The 27,721-nt window shown below is 47.3% G+C and overlaps 1 protein-coding gene across 7 annotated transcripts in view; it reads left to right on the top strand.

The window, feature by feature from the left end:
* MEF2D (myocyte enhancer factor 2D) overlaps positions 1 to 27,721 on the top strand; it is a 141,651-nt gene that overhangs the window by 35,822 nt on the left and 78,108 nt on the right. Inside the window, exon 1 of one of the 7 annotated variants that reach the window (XM_053370093.1) lies at positions 14,952 to 15,206. The exons of the other annotated variants lie outside the window; for them this stretch is intronic. The gene's annotated coding sequence lies outside the window, so the exon portion shown is untranslated. Of the gene's footprint in view, positions 1 to 14,951; positions 15,207 to 27,721 lie in introns of those variants that run through there. 7 annotated transcript variants of the gene reach the window in all.

Raw genomic sequence — 27,721 nt, 5'->3', positions numbered from 1 at the left:
CCTTTCTGTGCCTGCCCAAAAATTCTGGTGCCACTGTTTCAGCTCCATTTTGTGGCTTAAGCACAGCAGCAATTGCAAGGCTTGGCAGGTGTGCCTGACTGCCAGGCCCTGGCAATGTGGATAGGCTGTGGTTAGAAAAGCTGTGAGGTGATTCAGAGCCACCCAGCTCATGTTCACAGCTCCCCTCCCCAGGAATGCTAGCAGCTGCTGCCTCTCTCCTCCAAAGGCCTTTTCGCCTAACCTTTTGAAACCCTTCCTTTAAAACTAAAAGCAAATAACCCCCCCCACACACACACACATCCTGGGTTAGGTGAAATGACCACTGCATGGGGCATGTGAGGGGATGGCAGGCAGACACAAGAAAGAGCAACTTCACCCAGCGCGTAGCTCACCTACGGAACCTCCTCCCACAAGAGGCAATGATGGCCACCAACTTGGATAGCTTTACAAGGGGATTAGGCAAATTCATGGAGGAAGTGGCTATCTTGCATTTCAGTTGCTGAGAATCACACCTTGGCCACATTCACACCATACATTTAAAGCACTGTGGTTCCCCTGCAAACAGTAGTAGCTTCCCCCAAAGAATCCTGGGAGCTGTAGTTTGTTAAGTGTGCTGAGAGTCATTGGGAGGCCTCTAGTCCCTTCATGGAGCTATAATTCACAGAGTTCCCTTTGAAGAGGGATTGATTGTTTAAGCCACTCTAGCTTTGTATGGGGGGGGGGGATAGGAAGCTCCTAGACACCCTCAGCACCTTTAACAAACTACAGTTCCCAGAATTCTTTGGGAGAAGGCATGACCACTTCAAGTAGTATCATAGTGCTTTAAATGTAAAGTGTGACTATAGTCCTTGGGAGAGGAGTTGTTTGGGTAATAATAATATAAATTTATATGCTGCCCATCTGACTGGGTAGTCCCATCCACTCTGGCGCCGTTCAACAGTTATCAAACCACAGTAAAACATCAAACATAGAAAAACTTCCCTATTCAGAGTTGCCTTCTAAAAGTCAGATAGTTGTTTATTTCCTTGCCATCTGATGGGAGGGCATCCCACAGGGTGGGCGCAACTACCGAGAAGGCCCTCTGTCTGGTTTCCTGTAACCACATTTTGCAACAAGGGAACCGCCAGAAGGTGGATCTCAGTCTCTGGCCTGAATGATGAGCTGCCCAGAAGAGGCATTTAGATTTGCCGCTGTGAGAAAAGGATGCTGCGCTCAGTGGGCCTTTGGCCCGATTTAGCAGGACACATTTTGTGTTCATACGTAAGCCACTTGGAGTGGCCTCCTTTTGGCTATGTCTACCCTTCTGCTTTCCCTCCAACCTCATCCAGCAGTTTGCCCCTCCTGGCAGTTTTCAAAGACTTTGGAGGAGAGGGACTTGAACTTGTGTGTTTTGCCCCCCAGCCAGGAGAGGTTCTGCTTCAAACAGTTTTTGGGGAGCTCTCTGTATGTGTGTGTTTGGTTTCCATGGGGATGATGACAGGCCCAGCTGTCACTCAACCTGGGAGCAGGGTGTTTGCGCAGGAGGCGTGGGGGCTTGCTGCCTGAAGTGTTTCTTTAAAGTTGCTGACTCATGTGAAGGGCAAGTGTGTGTTTCTGTGTAGGTGAGCCAGAGAAGGAAGGAAAGATCTATAGCTTGATCATTACTTCCTGAGCCCCTTTTGACCATCTCTGGATGCTATCTCCAACCTGCTGGGTTTCTCTCCCGCTTTGAAAGGAGCAGGGAGGGGGAGACCAGCGTCAATACACAGCTTTCCTTCCCAAAATAATACCTCCCATTTCTGGTTGTTGTTTTTTTTGTGGTGGTGGTGTTTGTCAGGTCTTGTTCAGTTTGACCTCTATTCCTTTTCTTGCAATAGCTTCCCAGTTCAGCAGCTTGAGAATCATGCCTTTCGTTTGAAAGAACCCAAGCAAGGTTTTAGCCCTCATGGATGCTGCTAGAATTCTGTTTCAAAAAACATATGAGCAGCACCTTCTGTGTTCTCTGAAGCCAAAGTAGGGATGCTAGCATTGGCAGAACGGGACAGAAGACATAATTCTTTGCTGGACCCCCTCCTATCAAACATGATACATGATGGAAGCTAAATAAATATACATAACTTGTAATTTGCTAAATCCAGCTTGTTATGCAGAGCAAGTTCATGATATCGATTTTGCAGCTTTGCTCTCAGGTATCTGGAAAACAAAACTTTACTTGAGGTTACCTGCTACCTCCCACACCCACCTTCTAAATGGGAGAGGGCTTCCTTCCCATGCCTTCAAACCTCCTAGGATATTTTTACACACACACACACACACACACACACACACACACACACTGTTCTTGTCTGTTTGCTTGCAGTGTGTTCAGTGGCCTAGGGTGGGGGAAGAGGTTCACTCTGTGATATGTGAGAAGTGACACCTCCGCCTACGTGGGAATTGGCCATCTGTAAGGCAAGCCTGTTCCAGACCAGCAACCAAAGACCTGTAAATCCAGCGGGTGCTCAGCTCAGCTCCCTCCTCGTAGGTGCCATTGCGTGGCAGATAACGACAGTATTATATAACGCCGCAGCCTACCTTGGCATGCGCTTAGCCGGAGGCTTCTAAATCATTAATGCCGTTGCAATCTTTGCTGTTAAGTAGGTCAGAAATGAGATGAGAATTCGGGAGGGCAGCGCGGAGACTTGGCAGGCAGGAACGTGAGCGCAGTTGGCGAGTGAGCGAGGCTGCCTTCGCCACCTCTGATGCTGCCAGGGACAGGCTCGGGAGGTGGCAGTGGCGAGGGGGATGATGACAATAACGTCTGTAACCAAATCTGGAGCTGGGGACGGGTGCCTTCCAGCCTAAGGTGCTTGCTGGGACTGGCGCCAGGGGATGTGAACTAGGCTTAGGTGTGATCTAGTACTTGAAGGTCAGAAGGTTGGCCTGGGAAGGGCAAAAGTGTCTGCTCCAAGTGGGGAATGCACCCCAGGCCCCATCTGTCTGACGTGGCTGTTTCTGTACATGCAGGTCCTCTGTTGTTTACTAGGCTGAGGGGCACCCCCTGTTCATCCTAAACCCAAGCCCTGGGTGAAAAACATCCTTTTACAACCCAGTTTTCTTTCGCGGTGCGAGGTTGGGGGGGGCAGAACTAGATAGTGAACTTCAAACAAGAACTGTGCTGTGTGTGCCGATTTGATCAGGTATTCCCTTTTGCAAAGGAAAGATCCCTGTTTACCTCAGGCCTTGGGCTCTTCTTACGCTCTTTTCAGGAATGCAAAGTTGCTTGAGCTACAATCCAGGGAAGGTGGGTAGATAGCTCCTGTGTCCAGAAGATGGGCCAATTGCCTGTTCCAGACACAGGGTTGCACTACCTCTGAAGGAGTAGATATGTAGCTTGGGGGTACTCCTGGATTCATCTTTGTCTTTAGAGCGGACAACTGACAGCATATGACACCTCTGCAGAAATATCTGCCCATATGCTATGTGGCCAGGTTCAGGGTTTTTATAATGATATAGAAAGCCACAAACAGATTAAATCTGGGGTCCATTAAGGACTGCCTAAGTAAGCTCTTATATCCCAGCTTGATCACTGACATCTCCTGGGGGAAGTGCTGTTAGTTGCCCCCCCCCCCATGTTTCAGGAACCCCACTAACTTCAACTAGAAATTGGGCATTGAGTGAACTAGAAATTGGGCATTGAGTGTCGCCAGCCCTATGCAGAGAAACACTCTCCTGCAGAGTTTGGGCAGGCATCTTGGCTATTAACCTGCTTCAGGTGTCTCAAAGATGTGCTGTATACGCCGCCCTCATATTTCACATGAGGGGCAATCCATACATAAAAACATATGAACTGCACAGGTTGTCAACTTTTGGTGACCTGGGTCCAGGACTCTGACCTACAACAAGAAGAAGAAGAGGAGTTTGGATTTGATATCCCGCCTTTCACTCCCCTTGAGGCCCCACAACAAACACTCTGTGAGGTGAGTGGGGCTGAGAGACTTCAAAGAAGTGTGACTAGCCCAAGGTCACCCAGCAGCTGCATGTGGAGGAGCGGGGAAGCGAACCCGGTTCACCAGATTACCAGTCTACCGCTCTTAACCACTACACCACACACAACAAAACGTGATTTGGTTCATTTTAACTTTTGACCAGGTCGCTGAAGTCTTTCTTGACAAGTCCTTTCTGCCTGTGCCAGCAGAGTGACCAGATGCTTCGTAGAGGATTGAGCTCCTATGCTTTTTTAATTGTGATACAGAAAAGGAGATTTTGGCTCCCCACCCCCCGCATGCAGTATTACAACAAGGCTCTTAAATCTATCAATAACGCCCTGACCACTAATGTTTGTGGCCACTCTGAGGGGTGTTCGTTCTCTTCAACCCACCCGCAAAGCGCATACACACAAACATTGTTTTTACCTCTTGCCCTTCCAACATTAATCCATCTGTTGGTTTCACTTCTGTCTCTCCCTGTGCAAGAAGGAAGTTGATCAGTGAGACTGAAACTCGTGGTTCTAACAGTCACATTGCTCTGTGGATTGGCAGGCCTAGGGTGAGCCTGGATGCTATTGCAACACACACACACACACACACACACACACACACACACACACACACGAAAACGCTGCTGCTGCATCCTGTTCATGTTATTATGATTGTTGCAACTACCTCTGCCCCTCCTGATCTGACACCCCCTCCAAATAGGGCCACACTTGTCCCACCCTCCACCCCTTTTAGCACAGATTGCTGACTGAAGCTTTCCGCGCCATTGTACATTGCGCACCGCTTGCGGATTGCTACATTCATGTTATTCTATAATTTCTTCTTCTATGGCATGGGTAGGCAAACTAAGGCCTGGAGGCCAGATCCGGCCCAATCGCCTTCTAAATCTAGCCCGCAGACAGTCTGGGAATCAGCGTGTTTTTACATGAGTAGAATGTGCCCTTTTATTTAAAATGCATCTCTGGGTTATTTGTGGGGCATAGGAATTCGTTCATTCCCCCCCCCCTTTAAAATATAGTCCGGCCCACCACATGGTCTGAGGGACAGTGGACTGGCCCCCTGCGGAAAAAGTTTGCTGACCCCTATGGACTTGAAAATGAAAAAGGTGTCTTATTAAGAACATAAGATGAGCCTCCATAGTTGGGCTAAGGACCCGCCTAGTCCAGTGTCCTGTTCACACACTAGCCAACCAGATGCACCAATGTGAAACCCACAAGCGGGACCTGAGCACAACAGCATTTCCCCCACCCCAGTGGTTTCCAGCGACTGGTATTCAGAAGCATTACTCCCTCCAACTGCTGAGGCAGAGCATAGCCATCATGACTCATAGTTATTGATAGCCTTCTCCTCCATGACTTTGTCAAATCCTTTTTTTTAAAGCCATCCAAGTTGGTGGCCATCATTGCCTCCTGTGGGAGAGAGTTCCATAGTTTAGCTGTGCGCTGCATGAAAAATCACATTCTTTTGTCTTTTATTAAGATCTGTGGTGTGACCACACCTGGACAGTTCTGTTCACCACATTTCAAAAAGGGATGTTGTGGAGCCAGAAAAAGATGCAAAAAAAAAAGGCATCCTAAATTATAAAGGGGTTGGACTGAATATGCTAGGAGGAAAGATGATAATTTTGGGGGTTATTTAGTTTTTTAAAAGAGTAAGTAAGTAGGAGGGGGGTATGATAGAAGTTTTTTTCCTTATTTAACAAGATTTGTATAGTGCTTAATCAACGTAAAAACTCTAAGTGGTTTACATATTATGCCATGGTGTGGAGAAAGTGGATAGTCTTTTTTTTATAATTCAAGAACCTGGACAAGTGGGGTGAGGGACTTATTCAGTGAAATATGGTTTGCAGTATATTTAGAACTGACTGCAGGAACCTTTCCTTCACACGGAACATGAATTTATGGAATTCAGGGTCATAAGGTTGTAGTAGCTTAGATATGGTGGCCATGTGAGAAGATACAGCAGTCTGGGGGGGCGGGCATTTTATGAAATGGGACTTAAGATCGGTCAGAAAATAGATTCCAGGATGGCATTGTTAGCTGCAAATCAGAATATTGTGAATAAGACACTTACTATCGGCAGCAAAAGTGGGAGGATTTAGGAGACAACTTGCTGTCGGAATGGTTCCAACAAACTCGGGCAGTTCCATTGATGGAAAAACTGATGCAAAAGGTGAAATACAGGAGCAATCTTTAGAAGACAGAAGGAGAGTTTCAAGCGGCATGGGATCTCTTTATTAAATACATGGCAGAAAAGGAACATCACTGGCCACATGTGGCCTTCTGTGGAGTGACATAAGATGACACTGTAGACAAAGAGAGAGAGAGAGAGAGAGAGAGAATTCCAGTCATAAGTAAAGTAGAGTAAATGTTTTACAGTACAGTACAGTAGACTCGCAACTCACATGTAATTTACTTATGTGATTGCAGCTTTGCGCAGGTGGCAAGAAAATAAATAAATGGAGGTGGGGGAGTCAGAAGGGGCAATCTGAGACCTCTTATGACCGTCCCAGAGCTCTGGATAGGTAGGGATGGTTGTGCAGGCAACAGTTCTGGGAACGTCCTAACTTTATGTGATTCTACCTTTTCGTGTGAACCCTTGTGTAAGTTGCAGGTCCACTATGCATCAGAGATCTAACCGATGCTCATAACTGTATGCTGCATGTATGTTTATGATGCTATACTTTGTTTTGTTTTTGTCGCAAAAGCAACTAAAATCTATTTTTTAAAAAGGGACTAGTAACTTTCAGGAAAGAGAAATGTGGTTCATCTGGTGGTGATAGCATGATGGGTTTTAGCAGCCTTTGCCCACCAGATATTTTGGCCTACAATATCTGTCACCTCCAGTGAGCACAGCTGTCTTCCCATTGGCCCCTAGCTGACTGGGGCTGATGGGAGTTGTAGGCTGTCACATCTTGAGGGGAGCCAGGTTGGCGAAGGCTGAGCTGTAGGACCCTCCATATCCACAGGCTGTTTGTCACTGAGTGCCAGATGCTGGGGAGAGCTGTTGCCTTAATGCCATGCTTGTGGGCTTCCAGGAGGCATGTGTTTGGTGGCTGTCACTGAGGAGAACAGGGTGAGGGACTAGATGGGCCTGCCTTGGTCTCATCCTAAGGAAAGAATGGCAAACTTTTGGAAAGTTGTCCCCTTTCTTTGTCCCTTGCACGTTTGCCAGTTTTGAATAAACATTACAGACCATGTCCTGGATTCAAAGAATTGTGAAAAACAATTTGTTGAATCCAGAAGGACTTTGGGCTTACTTTATTTGAGTGCTTCTGCTGTGTCACATAGCAAGCTGCATTTGAACCTGAGGGAGGTTGTTATAATAGTATTGTGGAGTCCAGGGGTGTGTTCCACTTGGCCTTCCCTTCCCTTGGGCTACCACAAGCCAGTGTGGTGTAGTGTTGAAACTGATGGGCTAGAGACCTAGGCTGAAATCTTAACAACCATGAAAGCTCACTGTATGACTTTAGGTAGCCAGTTATATACCTCAGCCTTAACCTACCTCACAGGGTTGTTGTGAGGATAAAACGGAGTGGAAGCAGGGCGGGGAGAGAAGCCGTAAGCTCCTTGGAGGAGAGTTTGAATAGCAATGTAATCAATACCATAAGTATTATTTGAACCCTGACGGTATATTTACAGAAATGAAATGGTTATCAAATTAGACTCATTTTTCTGTTTAGACTACTGGCTCTGAACAAAATTGCCTTTGGCTTGTAGCATCTGGCATGTTGAATGGGGAGGGAGAGTCCTCTCTTTGGAAGGACTGATTCTGCTCCACATTTGATTAAACCCTAAGAAGGGAGAGCGGGATGTTGAAATTGTCCATCAACAGGTTTTTTTTTAATGGATGTTTATATTTTTTGTGTCACACACACACTCACTCATTTGTAAACCATTTTGGCTCATTATGTGGCATATAAATAACTTATCATCATAATGAACACCTCCCGGACAGCAGACGGAGGGCCTGCATACAACTCTCCTGATCACTCTTTCTCCATACCGTGAGATGTGTCTCTATTTAAACAAGAGCAGTTATTTCTGAGGCTGTGTAGACACACTGTACCTTAAGAGCGCATAATTTTTGAGGGAAAGAATGTGATTCGAATGTGCTCCAAAGGTACATTGTGTATGTACACAGCCTAAATCTGCAGCAGTGCATGATAAATTAGCCTGTGCATATTTTATGCAAATCTGTTGTGTTTGTTGGTGATGCGTGACCGGCCAAGTTAGTCCAGCGTGGAAAGATGGGGATACTGAGGAGTGGTGGTGGTGCAAGCTGCTGTGGCGGCCGTGTCGCTTTAATTCCTGCCACCCGTTGCCAACCCTCTTCTATCCTCCACGAAGGGAACAGCTGACCTGGTGTGACCTTGGTTAGCTTGAGTGCATTAGGCTGTGTGTGTGCACGCGTGTGTCTGTTGTTTTTGCGGGGAGGGAGAGCATACTTGCATGGTTTGCTGTTAAATCAAGCCTTTTCATTGGAACTGCTTGCTGCGAAAGGCAACCGTCTTCTTCCCCCCAAGTTGTAAATAAAAAATAAAATAAAAGCTGAACGTGTCACATAAACAAGACGCACAAAAGGCCAGGCGGGGTTAAATCTTTGCCACCTTCTGTTTGACAAGTAAGATTAGGGCTGGCACTTCACCCTGGCCATGCCTTATCGATTAGCGCTAAGGAGATTACTTGGTTGTTCCAGAAGGGCCGGGAAAACTTTTGCAGCTCCTGTTGTCTGTAGGAATTGGGTGCCTCACGCTCCAGGCTCTGATGCAGGCTGATGGCAAAGGCATTTTCCATTGCTAATGCTTTTTCTTCTTCTTTTTTGGTAATTACACACACACACACACACACACACACACACACACACACACAGTTCTGCTCAACGCCAGATGGAAGGGGAACATGGCAACAAAGGGTCTTTGGGTACCTGAAAGGCCAACTGATTTACTGTGCCAAGAGCTTTTGCTGACAAGAGCCCACCCACTTGTGCCAGCTGCTCCCCTGGCCAAATTGAGCAGAAGCATGTCATTGACACCTTGTGGCATGCTCTACTTAGGCTGGGCCACAGTCTGGAGCCACTCAAGGCCGGTGGTCCACCCACAAAGAACAGGCTTCAAAGGGAATCATCCCTTAGGAGATGGACTGAGGGTGAAGGACCAGTTCCTGGCCTGTATTTTTAGGTATGGACCGATTCCTCTTTTGAGAAGGGACAGGCGGAGAAGGGACTGCAGACTGGTTCAAGCAAGGGCTGGCCAGCCCACGGGCCTCACAGAGGAGAACCACAGAACTCAAGAGAATGAGTGTCTTCATTCAGCCTTCACCAACCTGGTGCCCCCTAGCAGTTTTGAACTATAACTCTCATTGGCCTGAGGAGAGGTTTCTTGTGCTTTCACCCCCGTTTTAGTAGGAGGGAAAGTTCCACCTGAGTTGTTAGCTTCTGGTTTTTCTGCAATTTAGCTCAAGCATCCAGAGCTGCCCATTCATTTTGCTAGCCCTGCTCCTATGCTGGGGTTGGGGAACTTTTATTTCAGCCCTAGGGCCACATTCTCTTCTGGGCAACCTTCCAAGGACCCCAGTGCGACAAAACTGGCCGTGCTCCCCTAAATCTGCCTCTGCTAGCAGGCTAGTTTCTGCCCACATCTGCAGGCCCCTCCCTATCTTCCATCCAAGGAAGCAAGAGGCATTATCCAGAGCTCAGGGGATGATGCAACAAGGGGAAAAAACACCTGAGGAGGGGGTGAATCAGGTCCGGTCAGGGGTGTAGCATGGGGAAAGTTGTGAGGGCCAGAGAAGGATACCTGGGGGGCACATTTGCCTCCCAAGTCTGTGGTTCCCCACTTCTGTCTTGTGCTGTTCCCGACAGCTGCTCCCCAGAATTAAGTGGGAGGAACTTGTTCTCATTACTTCGCTTCCATGCCAGGAAAAAGCCTCACTGATAGAGTCAGTGTGGTGTAGTGGTTAGAGTTTCAGACTACGATCTGAGAGACCAGGGTTCAAATACCCATTTGGCTGTGAAGCTCACTGGATGTGACTTGGGGCCAGTCATGGCCTCTCTGCCTAACCTACTTCACAGGGTTGGTGTCGGGATTAATTGAGGAGAGGGAGAACAATGTGTGCCACCTTGAACTCCATGGTGAAAAGGTGGGAAATAAGTGCAATAAATAAAGAAATAAATGGTCTCGCCACATCTGCCTGTTGTTACCACCACAGGAACTGAGGCAAAAGAGTGAAAGTCGGCAACCTTTTCAGTGTCTCTGGGCTTCTTTTGCTTTGCACAGAAAAGGAAAGGCGGGGGTAGAGTTTGGGAGAAGGGAGGAATCTCTTTTCCCCTCCCGGTTGGGTATATAAGAGATTGTTGACCTGTTTTATTTCATATATTGTAACTCTGATGTTAATCTCGGCCTAAGCCACCCTGAGAACTTGGTTATTTGGCATACAGATGCCTGAAATAAAAATAATAAATAATAAAATTGTGCTTCCTTGGGTCAAGGGGGTGGTGAGAAGCTCCCAGGGAGCAGGACACAGGCATGGTCAGGATCTGAGGGAATTCATGTTCCCAGGCTTTTGGCCATTAGTGGCTACTGGGAAATTCTCTCTGCCCCCTCCCTTCCACCCCACCCTCATGGTCTGTCAGATACCATTACTGATGCTATCTGAGGTTTCCATCTCAGGAGACTGCCAGCCCACAACTTTAACGTTTCAGCTCCAAAACCTTGAAAATAAAGAGAATGAGGACTGCTGATTTTGATTCTGGAAATATTGACCTCCCTGAGCAGAACCAGTGTGGGGGAAAGAAGTGGCCCAGTCCAAATTGGCAGCCTTGGTTTTCAGACCCCAGAGAAGCCCACTGGAATGTGATTTTACTGATCAGACGGCTAACATACTAGCAAGGAGGCAACCATCACAATTCCAGCATCCCCCATTGGGCTAATTGCATTTTGAAAGGCATACGCTTGGGCAAAGTAGGAAACAAGAACAAAACCATCCCATTATGGGTGATTTGAGGGTTTGGGTTTTTGACATTTATATCCTTTCTTCCTAGCGGTACCAGATGGCCTGTGTAATTCTCCCCCTCCCCATTTTATCCTCACAAACACCTTCTGAGGTAGGTTAGGCTGAGAGATTAATACTGGCCCATGGCTCACCCAGCAAGATTTGGGGCTGAGCTGGGAACTGAACTCTGGTCTCTAAAGTCCTGGCTCCACACTTTAACCCCTAACCCACGCTGGTTCAGCACTCCAGACTGATCCAGTCCTGATCCTGATAGCAATTGCCCATTGACCTCTGCATGTACTTGACTGGCTATAGTTCAGCATGGGGCGGGGGGTGCTTCCCCTTTTCCCCTGCCAGATCTGATTTCTGAATCTGCCAGGTTTCTGTGATTCACTTTTATGATAACTTAAAACCTGCAAGAATCTGGCCTGCATGAATCCCACTCCTAATGCGACTTTTTGCACCATTTCCACTTATGTGTGAGAGAAATCCAGTGGTGATTTGAGAGCAAAACCCTACGGATTTTCTCCTCCTCCATATCTCAGGGTTGCCATACGTCCGGGAAAACGTGGACAATGCCCTCTTTTTTGGGCCCAAAGTCCCCATCTGGACAGATTTTTACATTTTAAAGGAAATGACTGGGTTTTTCAGGCTCAGGCTGGCAGCAGCTTGGGCTGTCCTCTTTTTTGCTCTTCAAGATATGGCAACTCTACCATATCTTATCCTCACAACAACCCTGTGAGGTAAGTCAGGCTCAGAGGCAGTGACTGTTCCTGGGTCACCCAGCAAGCTGCATAGCTGAAATTGGGACCAGGTCCTAGTCCAATACTCTAACCACTATACCATGCTGGCTCTCCAGGTTGTTCCTAAAGCTATCTTCATGACTTTCAAGAAAACTGAGGGAGTAAGGTAAAGGAGGGGCGGTGAAGTTAGAGAAATGTATGGGCACACTTTATATAAATATATATTTTCCTTCATGTTGTAATTTATATCCTTGTTTTAGTGCCCTTACCGTAAACGCTAGCATCTTTTCCGTCTGTAATGAGATTTGTGGCATGCAGAGTACTGGGAAAACTATTTCTTTCTTTCTTTTTAATTTAATAAAGGTTTTTGGTTTTGTGTAATGTACATTCTGCTGTTCAGAAATCAATAGGAGGGAGCAAAAAATAAATATACACATGGAAATGAACCCAGCGCTTCAAATGTGGGCATCTTAAGTTCATGATGGTTTTAGGGGGGGGGGGTATGTGGAAGGTATTTGAGACTGGATGCATTTGAAATGCAAATTGCTCAACCAAGTCATTTTTGTTAATGTTCTCCCTGCAAGGTCAGGATTGAAAGCATTGATATTTTAATTTCTTGTACAATGGGGATGGTAGAACATCTGGACTAATTTCATTCATTTTAATAACTTGTATGGCGCTTAATATAACAAAATCTCTTTAAGTGGTTCACAACCATAAAACCACAAGCAGAAAGTCATTGGAAAACCTGAAATTAAGCCTTCAGCCTGTAACAGCGCTTAGAAGAAAACACGAAGTGACCCTGTTCCTGTTCCTGTTTTATGAACAGGAATTTCATAAAAACTGGAATAAATACTGGAAATACATTGGAAATAATTTGTAGATGACATTAGCGGGGATGGAGCAACACTAACAGCAGTTAATATATAAGATTAAAAATAAAATACGTGATTACAGAATTTTTTTTTGATACTTACCAAAAGGGTAGAGGGGAGTCCAAGGCTTGGTAGAGCCAAAAGGTTTTTTTTTTGTTTTTTTTTGTTGTTGTTTTGTTTAAGGAAGGGATATAATAAACTATGTAAATGAAATATATGTACACCTATATATATATTGTAATATTTACTGGTATGTTTATTTGTGTACCTTATACTTATAAGCAACTGTTTATTTACATAAATTTGAATAAAAACGTATTGATAAAAAAAAAAAGAAAACACGAAGTGACCCATGCTCAAACCTTAAACAGTGGTTAATCTTAACCACTGTCTGCTGTAACAAGCCGATGTTTGAAGTTGGACTCCAAACTTCCATAATAACCTCCAACCATTGGCCATGCTGGCTGCCGGGAGCTGGAGTCCAGCAACATTTGGAGAACCAGAGGTTTCCCACCCCTGGAGGCAACTGGAGAGCTCTTCCTGCTCCAAGGAAATGAGTGAGATGCAAATCATAGGAATGCCAGAAGCACTGAGATAACAGACATCTCTAGGCCCATTGGCTCCAGAATTGTCTGATTGGCAGCTTGTGGGTGGGGATTTTCCCAGCAGTACCACCCGAGCTCCTTTAATGTCGGGATATGGAACTTTCTCAGCCCAAAGGCCACATGCCAAAATAGGGTTGGGGAAATGGACATGATTCTTACCTTTCCATTCCAGCCACATACAGGTCAGAGGCTTCTGCACCCACATACGTCTTTCCATCCTCCAGTGGCACCCTTTCAGGGCCGATGTGATGCATTTGATGCAGCAAGTCCCAAAGGCCTCACCGCTACTTTTTGTTTTAACTTACAATTTCAGCATAGTCTTCAAGGGCAGTCCCACATTGGATACGTTGCAGTAGACAAAGCATGTTTCCAAGCATGGATACTATGGGAGGCTATCTTCATCTGGGATAGTCCATAGTTGGCACACCAACCTAAGCTGCTGAAAGGTGCTTTGTGCCAACAAGGCTACCGGGGTCTGTAGAAAGAGTCTTAATAGCATGGACAAGGGCAAGTCTGGATGAAACACCATCCAGAACATGCTGCACAGCTGTTTCCTAAATCGGACAAAGCAGCTGCCCACAGCATCTCCATCTTATCATGGCTGAGTTTCACCTTATTGGCTGAGCATTGGTTCATAATTTCCAACAGCATTCCCCGAATTTGATGAAAAAAGGAACTAAGAGATGGGTGTCTTCAGTATACATGGGTGGAGTATAGAGCATTCAGTATACAGCATTCAGCGGAGGAGGACAACACTGATCTATGTGATACAGCCTAGCATAAATGTCATGAAGCAGAGCAATAATTCGCAAAGTACCACCACCTGGAATTTGCCAGTGAGGGATGAATAGAAATGCCAAAACACAGTGTCCCCGATCCCACATCCAGTAGCCACCCCAAGAGGATTCCTTGATGGCCGTTGTCTCCCCCCCGCCCGGCTTCCATAGCCTCCCATTTTAGATGATGGCACAGGTTAGTTAAGAAAAAACAATGCATGTGGTGTGTTTGGCTGGAATTGCAGCAGGTGTGTTGTTTAAGTGCAGCCCCCCACCTTTCGTTTTCTGAGTGTACCTGGAGAAAGTGCATCCTTTTTTGTAATTTCCCTCTTTCATGACACTAGAACTAGTGGAGGTCCAATGAAGCTGAATGGTGGAAGATGAAGTACAGATAAAAGAAAGAACTTCACTCAGCACATAGTTAAACTTTGGAACTCCTGCAGGAGGTGGTGATGGCCACCAGCTTGAGTGGCTATTATTAATAGATTGTTATTAATAGATTATTTATTAATTAATATTAATGGTTCTATTAATAGAGGACTGGGTTCATTCATTGAGGAGGCGCTTCTGAATATTAGCTGCTGGAAGCCCCGCAAGCGGAGAGTGCGCTTGTGTCTGGGTCCCTGTTTCCCACTGAGGCATCTCAGGGGCCCCTGTGGGAACAGGATGCTAGATGGGCCCTTGGCCTGATCCAGCAGGGCACTCCTGATGTTGCGACGGGTTTTTCTGTGCGCTGGAATCCCAACCTTCCGGCCAGGATCCGTCTCTCCTGAGGGGGCCCACGAGTCCGCCTCTCCCACCAAAATGTCAAGATCCCTTTCGGGGAGCCCGTCCTGCCAAAGCCAGAGGGCGGCCAAATTTCCACCCGGCTCATGCACACGCGCGCGCCTTCCCTCCCTCCTCCTCCTCCTCCTCTCGGCCACAAAGGAAGCGAGAGAGCCCCGGCTGGCTTCGGGCAGCTGCTGCAGCCCCCCCCCCCACGTCCTGCCCGCGTGCGCTCCTCGCCTCTCGCTCTGCGGCGCTGCAGCTGTCGCTGCCCTTTAGCCAGCCCGGGCCGGGCCATCATCCCGGGGCAGGGTCTGGGCCAAGGAAGGAGAGAGAGGCGAGGCTGGCCTTTGGAGGGAGGGCGAGAGCCGAGCGCGCCTGAGCCTTGCCCGAGCTGCTCCCGCAATAGCCTCTCGGACCCGATCCAGGGCCGTCGAGGCGCAGACGTGGAAAGAAAGGCCGCCGCCGCCGCCCGCGCGTCTCCGCCCCGCGCCGTGAGTCCCGCTGCGCTTCAGTCTTTCCACTGGAGAGCTAAAATTAGCCGCTCCTCCGCAGGGCCGGGAGGGAGGGAGGGACCCGGCGGGCTTGGCTGGAAGCGCGAACCGCAGAGGTAGCCTCCCGCCCGCCCCCCTTTCCAGGCGAGGGGTAGCGTTGGGGGGGGGGAGTTCAGCCGGGACCCCCAAGCTCCCCTCTTGGCCCGGCTCTTGGGCGCGCACCCAAACCATTGTGCGCTTTTTCCTGTCCGGGGGCTTCAGATCCCCTCTTTCCGACGGATTTCTTTCTTTATTTTTGGATCTTTTTTATTTTTGGCAATTCCCAAAATAGAGCCTGCCGAGGCGTGTGCTGCTTGTGGGGGAGGGCGCGTTTTCCTGCTGGCTGCGTGGCGGTTTGGAGACGGCTCTTGAAGGTGGTGCGGGGCCGGAGAGAACTCGAGGCCGAGTTTCTTTCCGCAACTTTTTTGTTTTGTTTCTGCCTGGGGAGGTTTTTCTGTTGCTTCTAGGCCGAGCTGGTGGGGGGTCGCGAACCCATCGTGGGTTTTTCAGGGCGAAGGTTGATCTGGGTTTTGCTGGAGGGGCTCTGTGTGACTGCCGGGTTTCTGACTCGCAGGCTGCTCACTTCCAAACCACCTGTTTGTTCAGCGTTTCCCCTTATTTGTTTGCTCAGAGTTTACAGGCTGCATATTGCATATTTATTCTGGTTTGTTTGTGGGGAGGTTATACAGTGTCAAGCAAACTTCAACCCAACACTTTCCAGTGCATTTTGCAGGTATGCAATTGAATCCTACTGGCAATGCAGCAGTGGTATGAAATTGCCTCCAGTTGTTGAGAACCCATCCTAAATTGTACTGCTGAAATGAAGACATTGGGGTAACCAGGAGTGGGTTTTGATATAGAAGGACTGTAAGCTCATCTCACTTCTTGTACACAAAACAAATCGCAGGGCTCAGTGTTCTATTACCATTACCATTATTATATTTGTAAGAGCACATCAAATTTCCTAAAGCACTGTACATCCTTTAAAAACGTGAGACAGCCCCTGTCCTCAGGCTCACAATCCAATGGAGATGATACAAAAGGAAAAAGGAATGCGGAGGGAAGAGGAAATCTTAAGTGTATGTTGTATTGTTGGGTTTGTGGACCAGGGTGGTGGATCTCACATTTATAATATATCCCCCCAAAACTGAAGTTTGCCTATCCTCATGTAGAGCTCTAAAATACTTTAATCAGAACTTTTATGTTATTGTTTTCAACAAAGAACCGAACACTGAGATTAGAGCCATGCTGGGTAATGGCAACCCCAGTGGGACTCCAGCACCCTTCAACACATGTACGTATGTTTCTTGCCAGTTGGACCTGCTCTGCTTGAAGTTTTTCAGGTTGGAAGCAGAGAAGCAGTGACTAAGGCAGAGCCCAGAACTGGGAGGCTGGTGTCTAGTTCACTGGGCAGTCCTGACTTTTCTTCATTGGTCATCCTTTTCTTCTCAAAACCTTCTGTAGCTTCTCCACTGAATCCTTCCAGATTTGTCCATGCCCTTTTATTTAACTAAGATGCCTGGAGCTGAACAAGGAACGCTAAATGGAAAAGAGAGTGTATTTTTCGGTTATGCCTGATGCTTTGCAATGGAATTGAATTGAAGAAAAAATCAGCAGCGTAGAGTGACTGATGTGAGCATATTCTAACTAATAGACTTAAACCGTTGCTCAGTAGAAGAGCACCTGCAAAGGTCCCAGATTAAGTTGCTGGCAGCATCTGAAGGGATGGAATAGCTGTTGATGCATCAGAAAGACCCTTTCTCAGCTTTCTCACCTTGGAGACATGCTGCCAGTCAGAGGAGAGCAGCCTTCCCCAACCCTGGGGCCTTCCAGATGTTTGGAACTTCAGCTCCCATCCCATTGGGTCCAGTCCTCACTGGGTGGGGCTGATGGCATTTGTAGTCCCAAACATCTGGATTGGAGGAGCTGGAACTGAAAATATTAGGTTAGGTGGGTCAAAAGGCTGATTCATTATAAGGGCCAAACTAGACAATTTTGGAAGAAGAAGAAAAGTTAGTTGGGAGTTCTTAGTTCCTTGTATTTCTAGTTTACAGTCTCCTATTCTGCCCTTCATGGGACAGCTTACAGGTATAACTATAACTCTCTCCTGATGGGACAAATACTGACCAACAATGTGTGTGTATTTTAGATGATTGACAGGGAGAACTGTGCAGGAAGAAAGGGTTATTACCTACTGCTGTCATACCTCCCCCGCACAGTGCTGTGTCCCTGATCCAATTCCTTCCCACCTGCATTTTGTATCTTTTTAAAGGAGGGATCTGGAGAATTGGTCCTGGATCTCCCGTGTCTCACCCTGTTTAATCACTCATTTGCTGAAGCAGAGGCAACCAACTGCCCTGTGGCATTTGAAAGATGAACAGATTTATTGGGGTGTAAGCTGTGATGAGGCTAGAGCCTGTTTTGTCAGATGAGTTCTATGATAACTTTTTTTTACAGCAAATAGTACCTTGGGGAACCATTAACAAATTTGTTAGTTAGCCTTTAACAAATTTATTTGTTAGTCTTTAAGGTGCCACAAGACACCCTGTTGTTTTTGTTGCACAAAAGATGAGTGCAGCTACTCCCCTGGAAATAATATCTTTGGTTGGTTTAAAGGTGCCACCAGATGCCTGGCAGTCCCCCCCCCCCAAACTGGAGAGCAGTAGCTTGTGAAGTTGCCAGATATCTGTGAATAGAGAACTACAGCACCTTTGCAAGACTAGAATTCCCAGGATTCTTTGGGCAAGGGAGGGGGACACTATGCCTGCATGACCAAAGTGGCATCAAACTAATTCAGTTTGTAGTGTGTGGACAGGGTCTACTATACACCTTCTTACAAGAAACAGGCTCCGTTTTCTGGTCCCTGGTGTTATGCCAGGGGTCAGCAAACTTTTTCAGCAGTCCGCTGTCCCTCAGACCTTGTGAGGGGGCGGACTTTCTTTGAAAAAAGAAAATGAATGAATTCCTATGCCCCGCAAATAACCCAGAGATGCATTTTAAATAAAAGGACACATTCTACTCATGTAAAAACACGCTGATTCCCGGAACGTCCACTAGCCGGATTTAGAAGGTGATTGGGCCAGATCCGGCCTCCAGGCCTTAGTTTGCCTACCCATGTGTTATACCTGTATAAGTTCAATATATGAACTGTGGAGGGCGGAGGCAGCTTGTCTCGAGTGCATATAGCACCTGCATATCTCACACAGCCTGTCATTTTTCACACACTGGCAAAGTTCACCTGTGTAACTGTTAGAAGTAACTGTTGATAACAGATTGTAGGACGAGAGTCTGTTTTCCAAACGTATCTTTAGCCAAAAGTCTTCCTCCTCTTCTTGTTGTTGCTTTTGGAAACGGTGCTACTGCAAAGTAAATGGATAAAAAATCATATAGCAGTCGGAGCCTTCAGGAATATGAGAGGATGGGAAAATTCCTTGGGGTGAAAATAAGGATGCCCAATTTTTGTCTGTGAAACGTTGGAAGTTATTTGTTGGTTTTGCATGCAGCCTTTCTTCCACCCAAAACAGTGCATGTTAATTAATTGATTTATTTCATACATGGTTCCCAGACTGTCTCCCATCTAGGCTCTGATCAGACTGGGGCCTGCTTAACTTTAGCAAAGTGGGAGCCTCATGCGCCTTCAGACCATAACCTGGGCTCTTCATGTCCCTGTTGATGGGCATGTAAGGAAGTAACAATCTGAAAGCCCATGGTAGAGCATCTGCTTTGCACGAAGAAGGTTGCGGGTTCAATCCCTGACATCTCCAGATAACCCTGGAAATGTCCCCTGCCTGGAAACACTGGACAGTTGCTGTCAATCAGCACAAGCAACATTGAGCCAAATGGATTAGTGGCCCAGCTAAGACTTTTCCCCATTTCCTCATGTACCAATAAATACTGTTGTCTAATCCGCCAGTCTTCAGCTGGTGGGAATAGGAGTCCCAAACATCTGGTGTCAGGTGGGTGAAGCCAGATTTAGGTTGTTGATAATTTCTGTATGGATTTCTCCGGCCCCACACCTCACATACACCCTTAGACACACACCCTCTCCTTCATTGCAACATTTGTGGCCACAGGCCTGAGATAATATGGGTGATGTGTGTAAATTGGGTGATGACCCCCCCACACACACATTGCAGTGTGACACCTGCCAGTGCCTCTTCTTTGCTTGATGTGAAGTTTCACAAGCCTTGCATGTTGTAAGTATTTTAGCAAGGGTTCCTTTGTGGTTCTCTCCTTGTCGTCGCCCCCCCAAAAAAACATTGGCCTGTGTTTCATTTGTGTGGGTGGGATGGGGTGGGTTTGGAGAGGGGAAACAGATGTAGAGGGAGGGCGGAGGACAGAGAACAAATATAAGAACATAGTAAGAGTCCTGTTGTATCAGGCCCATGGCCCATCTAGTCCGGCATCCTGTTCTCAAAGTGGCCAACCAGATGCCTGTAGGAAACCCGCAAGCAGGACTCGAGCACAAGAGCCCTCTTCCTTCCTGTGGTTTACAGCAACTGTTATTCACAAGCATTAGGGCCTCTGACCGCGGAGACAGAGCATAGCTATTGGGGCCAGTAGCCATTGATAGCCTTTAGCTTTCATGAGTTTCTCCAATCCTCTTTCAAATCCAGGCAAGTTGATGACCATCACTGCCTCCTATGGGAGAGAATTCCACAGTCTACCTATGTGCTGCGTGAATAAGTAGATGACTTGATACTGTATAAGGCAGATCATGATGTTCTGAGGCTGTGTCAGGTCCCAGAAGGGTCGGGTTAAATACTGTACCCTTCATGATTTCATAAAGGAAAAGAGAGCCATGCTTGTAACACCCCCGGTTCTTGTACAGTGGATCACTGCCTGAGCGGCATTTATTTATGTCTTTTATTACGCTATAGAGGCACCCCTTTAAAGTGTCCAAACCAGCGGGGGCAGAGAAGTTTGTATGGCCCACATTTTTAAGCCAGCCGACCTAATTTGTACTTCCTGGACTGAGAAAAAGGACCGTAATGTGATCCACTATTCAATTTTATGCATTTTGTATTGCAGTTCTTGTAGCAAAAGTCATAAAGTCTGCATTTTATATTAAATATCTTTAGAAATGCATGTATTGAGGTAAAAAGCATGCTTAGATGTGCATTTTGTGATGAAACACATTTAAGTATGCATTTGAAGCCTTGTGGGGAGTTGTTAAAAAATAAATAAATAAAAAGCTTTCAGATTCATGCTGCCACGGAACAGAATGGACTTATAAAATAAAGACCTGCAAAAACTGATAGAAAATGGTCTGCTCCATCAATCCTTACAGTAACAAGCAGCTTACAGTAATTTAAGGGTGAGGAACCTAAGTGTCCCCCAAATGTTGCCCTTCAGGCCTCTCTATTGGGCTCTTTGGATTCTCCTCAGACCATATCCCTCCATGCCTTTTGTTTTCCTGAATTGAAGACGGGGAAGCGTAGGGAGCTGACTCTTGCATGGCAGACGTCTGTCACATCTGTTGCCACACCTACTTTTGCCTTTGGCCCCACCCACCACTGACATGCGGACCTCCAAAGCTTCGACAAACTGATCAGTCAAGTGGGATCTGAAGCAATGTTGGAGGCTCCTCTCTATCTTTGTCTGTTGCCTTCATTGAATTAGCAACAGCCCAGACTCTGCAAATAGGAAACAGTTTTCTGGGTTAAAGCTGTGTAAGAAGAAACACAGTGCTCTTGAGATATGTTATCAACAGTTCAAAATATTCTCCCACCAGTTGCAGGGTGTGAAACAACAGGCTGTTTGGAACATATGCTGTAGGAGAGTGGATGCAGGGCAGGGACTTTCAAGCATCCAGGATTGTATTCGTCATTTCCCCACCATGTGCTTGGTGACAACCCCAGAACTTTGAGCAAGATGCCCACAGTGAAACCCATCTTACCCTGCAAGGGGAGTGGGCAGGGAAATATGCTGCAACTCACGAATCTCCTCCTGCTTTATTATTATATGCCACTTTTCATTTATAAATCTCAAGGAAGTTAACAAGAGCCAGTGTGGTGTAGTGGTTAGAGCATCAGGCTAGGACCTGGGAGACCAGGGTTCAAATCCCCTACTTGGCCCCGAAGCTTGCTGGTTGACCAAGGGCCAGCCCCTGCCTCTCTGCTTAACTTACCCTTCATTGTTGTGGGGGTTAAATGAGGAGGCGAAGATGCAGCACCTTGAGCTCCTAGGAGAAAAAGGTTGGACATTAATTAATTAATTAAATAAATAAGAAAGAAAACCGTTAAAACGAAAACATCCAGATAGCCACAACACACAATTCTAGCAGCTACGGCAGCCAGAACTATAAAAGAAGTCATTAGCGATAACCAGGAAACACCAGGAAGATAGAAGGGTCTTTAACCTTTGCGAAAGTCTTCTCTATCGTTAGTGAGAGCCTAATCTTGTCAGGGAGCTCACTCCACAAAATGGAATTCCTTCCATTCCTGCTGCTTCTGATACTCTGTGCAAGGTGAGAGTGATGGGACTCTGGGTCTTTTTGCCCTCTGGGGTCAGCCCTGCTTGGACAGAAATGCCAGAGGTGATTGGCTGTGCCTACAGTATACATCAGCATGGTGCCCTTCAGGTCTTCCGAAGGAGGAAGTTGGAGGAGTGGCACTCTCTCCCACTTCCTCTTTCAGCTCTATTGCTTTTCAAGGTTCAGGTTAATTGCACTGGATCTGACTTTTGCCCAGACCCCTTGGAAAAGCAAAGTATGTGTGTGTGCACTTACTCCCCATCTGATTATCTTTATGGATTATGAACGAATTACAGGCTGGTGAGATGGATTTGAAGGCCCATAGCTTAGTGGCAGAGGAAAGAGGGCTAGGAAAGGCCTCTACCCGAGGCCCTCCGAGCTACTGCCAGTCAGAACAGACGACACTGGCCTAGAGGGACAGAATCTGAGGCAGCTTCATTTTTATTTTTTAGCTTTGCTGTAGATCCTTGTGTTCTAATATGAGAGAATGACTGAGGCAGGCTTGCTTTATGCACACAGCTTTCCCTTTTTTAAAAAATGTGCAAAATCTGTTCCTTACAAGTGCTGCCACAGCTGATCAGCAGCTGTCCTAGATTATGTGCATGTGTGTGTGTTTTGTTTCCAGTGAGTGACAGATTCCAGGGTATTTACAAAGGGCTTGCTTTTTCAACCCCTTCTGTTGGGGAGACATCACAGAGGCCCCAAGCGTAATGCGGGAGGTAGCCTGGTTGGTGGGGGAATAATATACTTGAATCCTGTTTGCTTCCTGCTTACCTGTTTTCCACAGGCATCTTGTTGGCCATCGTGAGAATAGGATGATGGACTGGATGGGCCATTGATCTGACCCAGCAGGCTCTTCTTGTGTTCTTATGTGCTTCTAGTTTTTTGTTTATTGGTTTGCTGATGAAAAACCTGGGGCTTCCATGAGCGAGAAGACACCAGTCTATGTTTGGGACCTCTGAGATGATTGGAAGGGGGTTGCTCTTTGGAGCGTGATGCTGAGGGGTCACACTCTGCCTTTCTGCCACGTTTTGGTGGGATCCAGCTGGGGTGGAGTGAGAGAATGGTAACAGATGGGAAGAGTTTTGGATATTGATGAATGATGTTCCCTGATTACCCAAGCCTGGTCGCCTTACAAATGTTTTGGATGACACACTTCCTTCAGCCCAACCAACGTACAGTAGCTATTTCCAACTCTCAACTCCCATCGACTTCAAGCAGCACTGCCATTTTGGACCACAAACTCACGTCATCTTGGCTGTTTTGAATGTCAGCTCCCATCATCTTTAGCCAGGATGATCCTTAGCTGCTTGTTGGGGCTGATGGGAGTTGTAGTCCAAAACATCTGGAGGGCACTAAGCTGGGGAAGGCTGTGTTTCTGGTGGTAAATATGTAGCAATTTTAAAATGATGTGGTTTTTGCTATTTCTAAAGATTGACCTTGAAATCCATTGGTTTTATATACTGGCTCTTTTACAATGAACTTGAATGTCAGTATAATAGAGCGAATAGTAATGGTGTTTGTGATTGTAATGTTGTGAAATGAATTTGAGAATAGACATGTCCTTATGGTGTGCATTGATATGTATGTATTTTTGCAGTTATGAATTGCTGTAGAATTCACTTATTGGTTTGTTGCTCTAACGACACATTCAGCAGAATCATAGGCAGATCCACACCATCCATTTAGAGCATCCAACTCCCCCCCCCCCCCAAATCCTGGGAACTCTCATTCCACCTATAATTGCCAGTAGCCTTAACAAACTACAATTCCCAGGATTCTTATAGGGGAAGTCATGTGCTGTAAATGAGCATTGGGTGTCCTTTAAATATACACTGTGGACCTCCCCTTTAAGTGTCAAGTCTAAAATATAATGCTATCCGTTTGCAGGTACATCTCTGACCGCTCACCCTTATTTAAAACTCCCTGCATGTGGGAGAGAAGGGGTTCCATCTTGCCCCCTTCCTGAATTGCTAGTTTTCTATCTGCTAGAAGATTACTTTTTCATGACGTGCACAATCATGTGTTTTCTTCCCCTCATGCTGCCCACCATCTCAACACAGTGTGAAGTGGCACAGCTCAGGAAAAGGTTTGCCACTAGATCAGGCAGAATGTATTAACTGGCCCTTGGAGGGTCTAAGTCTTGGGGACTGACCTCGGGGCGCAGCGACGCGGACTTATAAAAAATATTGGGGGGGGCCCGGGAAAGCTCATGAATAATAAATAAGCTCATGAATATGCAAATAAAGTGGCGCCGCCTCCTCGTGAGCGAATAGGGGAGAGCGTGCTGCGCCTATTAATCAGCTCCAAAGGAAATTGGGTGGAGCTTTTGCTCGGGAGGGAGGGCAGGAGGCATGCAGCCCGCCCCCCCTGTGCATTTTGGGCTGGGGGAGGGGCGGCGATGGCGCTCTGCTGGAGGGGCGCCGGAGATTATTGGGGGGGCGGAGCCCCCCCAAACGAATTTTTGAGGGGGCTCGGGCCCCCTCAAGCCCCATGGAGTCGGCGCCTATGTCGGGGCGACACCTCTAGGGGAAAGATGCATAACCTAGTTGCCCTTGGTGATGTTTCTTCTTTTGTAAAGAAGCCTTAAGCCTCTCCTCCTCGGCTTATCTCTCTGATCTGCAGTGCATAATTATTACAGTGTTTCCTCAAAACATGTTTGCTGGGCCAATCCTGATGACAAGTGAAAGGGTGTGTGTGGAGAGCAGCACAGACAGGGATGGGGAACGTCACTCCCAGGGGCTGAATGCCCTCCAAGACCCTCTGCCTGGCCCTTTGGACTCCCCAAGCCGCTCCCCCATACCATTTCAGCTCTGCATCCTGCTTGAGTGTTTTTGGCTGGGTTAGAATGCGTACTCGAAGTCTGGTAATTTGTCTTGCTTGCCTGGGAGAGAGACGTTTGTATGTATAGAGACGGGCTGTTTTTGTATGAAGATAAAATTAACATGGGTTGCTCCGCCTACTTCCTTCTGACCCTGCAGACCCCTGGCAAGTGAGTGCTGGAGGTTTGCCTGGAAGTGAATACAGCTTTGACTAAAGTATGGTGAGGGAAGACTGGGTCTGGGTCTGGGAGGAAAACGGCCCCGGCCAGGGCCGTTTTAAGCATATCCGGCGTCGTGGTGCAAAGCTCCCTCCGGCGCCCGCCCCCCTGTTTCCCAGAGTTGTCAACCTTTTTTTTAGGAGGGTGGCGTTGCCGGCGGGGCTGGAGGAGGCAGGCAGCGGCTAGATGGCGACTCCTCTGGTGGGGAAGAGGCTGAGGCTGGACGCGGTGCCTCCCGGCTCAGCTGGACGCTTCATGCCGCGGTGGCCACAGCAGACGGAGGCTCCGGGTGCGGCGCGGCATGGCGCAAGGGTGGCGAGCTGATGCCGGGAGGCGCCGCGTCCAGTCTCCGCCTCTTCCCTGGCACCCTCCAGAACTTGGCGCCCCGTGCCACTAGCCTCTATGGGTAAAACACCCCTGACAAGAGCATCTCACCCCCTTGTAGTTTTCAGCAACTGGTATTCTGAAGCATTGCTGCCTCTGACTTTGGACGCAGAGCATAGCCTCCATGGCTCATAGTCTTGTCCTCCATGAATTTTTCTAATCCTCTTTTAAAGCCATGCAAGTGTGGCCATCTGTGCCTCCCATTAGAGTGAGGTTGACAGTCTAACTACGTGCTGCATGCAGAAGGACTTTCTTGTTCCTGTCCTGAATATTCCATCATTCAACTTCACCGCACGTCACTGAGTTCTAGTGTTAGAAAAGAGGGAGAAAACCTTTTCTGTATCCACTTTCTCCGTGCCAGGCATAATTTTATTTATTTCTATCCTGCCACTTCTTACTCAACTTTTCTCTAAACTAAAAGGTCCCAAGCGCTGCAACCTTTCCTCATGCGGGAGGTGCCCTGTCCTTGCTACCAGGCATTACAGCGTTTCCATGGAGACCCAGAAGAAGAAGCAGTCGGCTAAGACCTTGCCTCTTTGGCCCTGAGGAGACCTGATCCAAAAGGGGGGAAACACCACGCAGCTGCTTGAAACATCATATTGTGTTTTTAGAGCAATCTGACCCTGCGCACCCAAACACCCTGGCTGAAAATACTTCCAGGCCTTGACCAGGTCATTTCCTGGACACAAGCCAGCCTGGTCTTGCTTGTCTGGCTCCTTCTAACCGTCCCTTGCGGCTAGGGGTGCCTGGTCCATGGATCCAAGACTGGGAAGCAGGGGAGTGCTGGAGGAAAAGGGTGGTGACTGGCATATCAGAGTACGTAGCCCAACACTCAACCCCTATCCCACACTGGCTCAGCCTTCCAGGATCAACCTAGGCCTGATCCTGATGGAAATTGTCCATTATCCTCTCCATGTACTTCACTGGCTTCAGTTCAGGTTGGGGAGGGGGCTCCCCCTCTCCCCCAGCCCCTTCCAGATCTGATTTCTGCATCTGCCAGGTTCACAGAATTCGCTTTCATGCTAACCGAACACCTGTAAAAATCCTGCTCCTGCCAATGCAACTTTTTGCACTATTTCCGCTTTTTTGCAAAATCCGGTGGCGGTTTAAGAGCAAAATCCTGCTGAGGATGATAAGGTAACCTGGAGGAGCAGAGGTTTTCATTTTTCTCTTTAGTAATTCTTTTAATGAGGACACCTCTCATCCTCCATGCTGAACCTCCTCATTATCAGGGATCTGAATTTCCACTGTGAGGCTAGTGACAGGGAGAAAATCTTCCAGCACCACCTTTTTGCAGAGAGAGATGGCAGTTGGTTATTTCATGCCCTGCAGGGTGCTGAAAGGCGTGTGGGTGGAGGCTGCAAGCTTAATGGCCCCTCACTTCCCTCCATTTAGAGAGGAAGTTCTATTTAGTGCAGGCTGATTGAGGGACGCAAATCACCTGGCTTGCGGCTGGTACCTTTGGACTGATGGTGGAATGCTCCTTGGAGATGAAATAGAGAAATTCACCGGCAGTTGCCCAGTCTTATTTCCTTACACTGGGGTAGGCAATGTGGCACCCTCCAAACATTGTTGGACTACAAGTTGCATCATCTCTGACCATTGCCTGTGCTGCCAGGGGCTGTTGGGGCATCCAGTGAAGCTGAATTTCTTTCTTTCTTTCTTACAATCTAGTGGTATATAAATTGCATGAAATTAAATAAATAAGTATTGGACTATGTTTCAGATACACCAAAAGTGGCAGTAGAAAGACCACAGGGTTATGGTATATCATACAGGAAATCCCTGGAAACTTTGGATTCTGTTCGAGTCAGCTGCTGCTTATCCACCCTTTTTTGTTTGTCTTCAGGCAGAAATGAAATATTTCCCCCTATCCCTTAATGTAAGCTTCTATTGAGCTTTTCAGTTTTCATACCTCTTTCATCAAGAGAGCAACAAAATCAGAAGAAGGGAAGGGAAAATGGAGAGCGGAGGAAAAGGCTTCAGCTCACAGGATAAAAGAAGCAAAAATACCCATGTGGTTTGAAGTGGATTGGCCCCTATCCAACGGAGTTGCACAAACGTGTCCATGCAGACCAGGCTCCTTCAACTCCATATATTTTGGACTACAGCTCCCATCAGCCCCAGCTAGCACAGCCACAGTGGGAGTTGTAGCCCCAAACATGTGGAGAGCGCCAGCATGGAGAAGGCAGATGTAGGCAGTTGTTTCAAGAGGTTTGCTGTAGGTTCAGACACAGAGAGGGTGGTATGGTCTTCAGTCCACTGGTGGATGACAATAGAAACTTCCCTTTGTTAAGTAGGACTTGCTCTGTTACCTCCCCAATTTCTGGTTTTTCTTTTACTGAGGGAGAGCCCCCAAAGTGCAGGAATATGATTCAGTAACCTGTGGACATTAGGGAGTCTTGTTTAAATCTTGATTTTCTGTTGTACAAGGCGCACAAAGAGAAGAGGGCCTAAAAGTCTCAGCTGTGCTGATGGTGTGGCTCTGCTTCCCTTCTTTAATTCCTTTCCCACTTGATGGGAAGGAGGGACCTGGGGCAGCTGGCTTCTCAGCAGACTTGATGCAGGCCCCTTCTC

The sequence above is a fragment of the Podarcis raffonei genome, chromosome 16 (genome assembly GCF_027172205.1).
Source record: "Podarcis raffonei isolate rPodRaf1 chromosome 16, rPodRaf1.pri, whole genome shotgun sequence".
NCBI lineage: Eukaryota > Metazoa > Chordata > Lepidosauria > Squamata > Lacertidae > Podarcis > Podarcis raffonei.
This window is presented reverse-complemented; position numbering and strand designations above follow the sequence as displayed.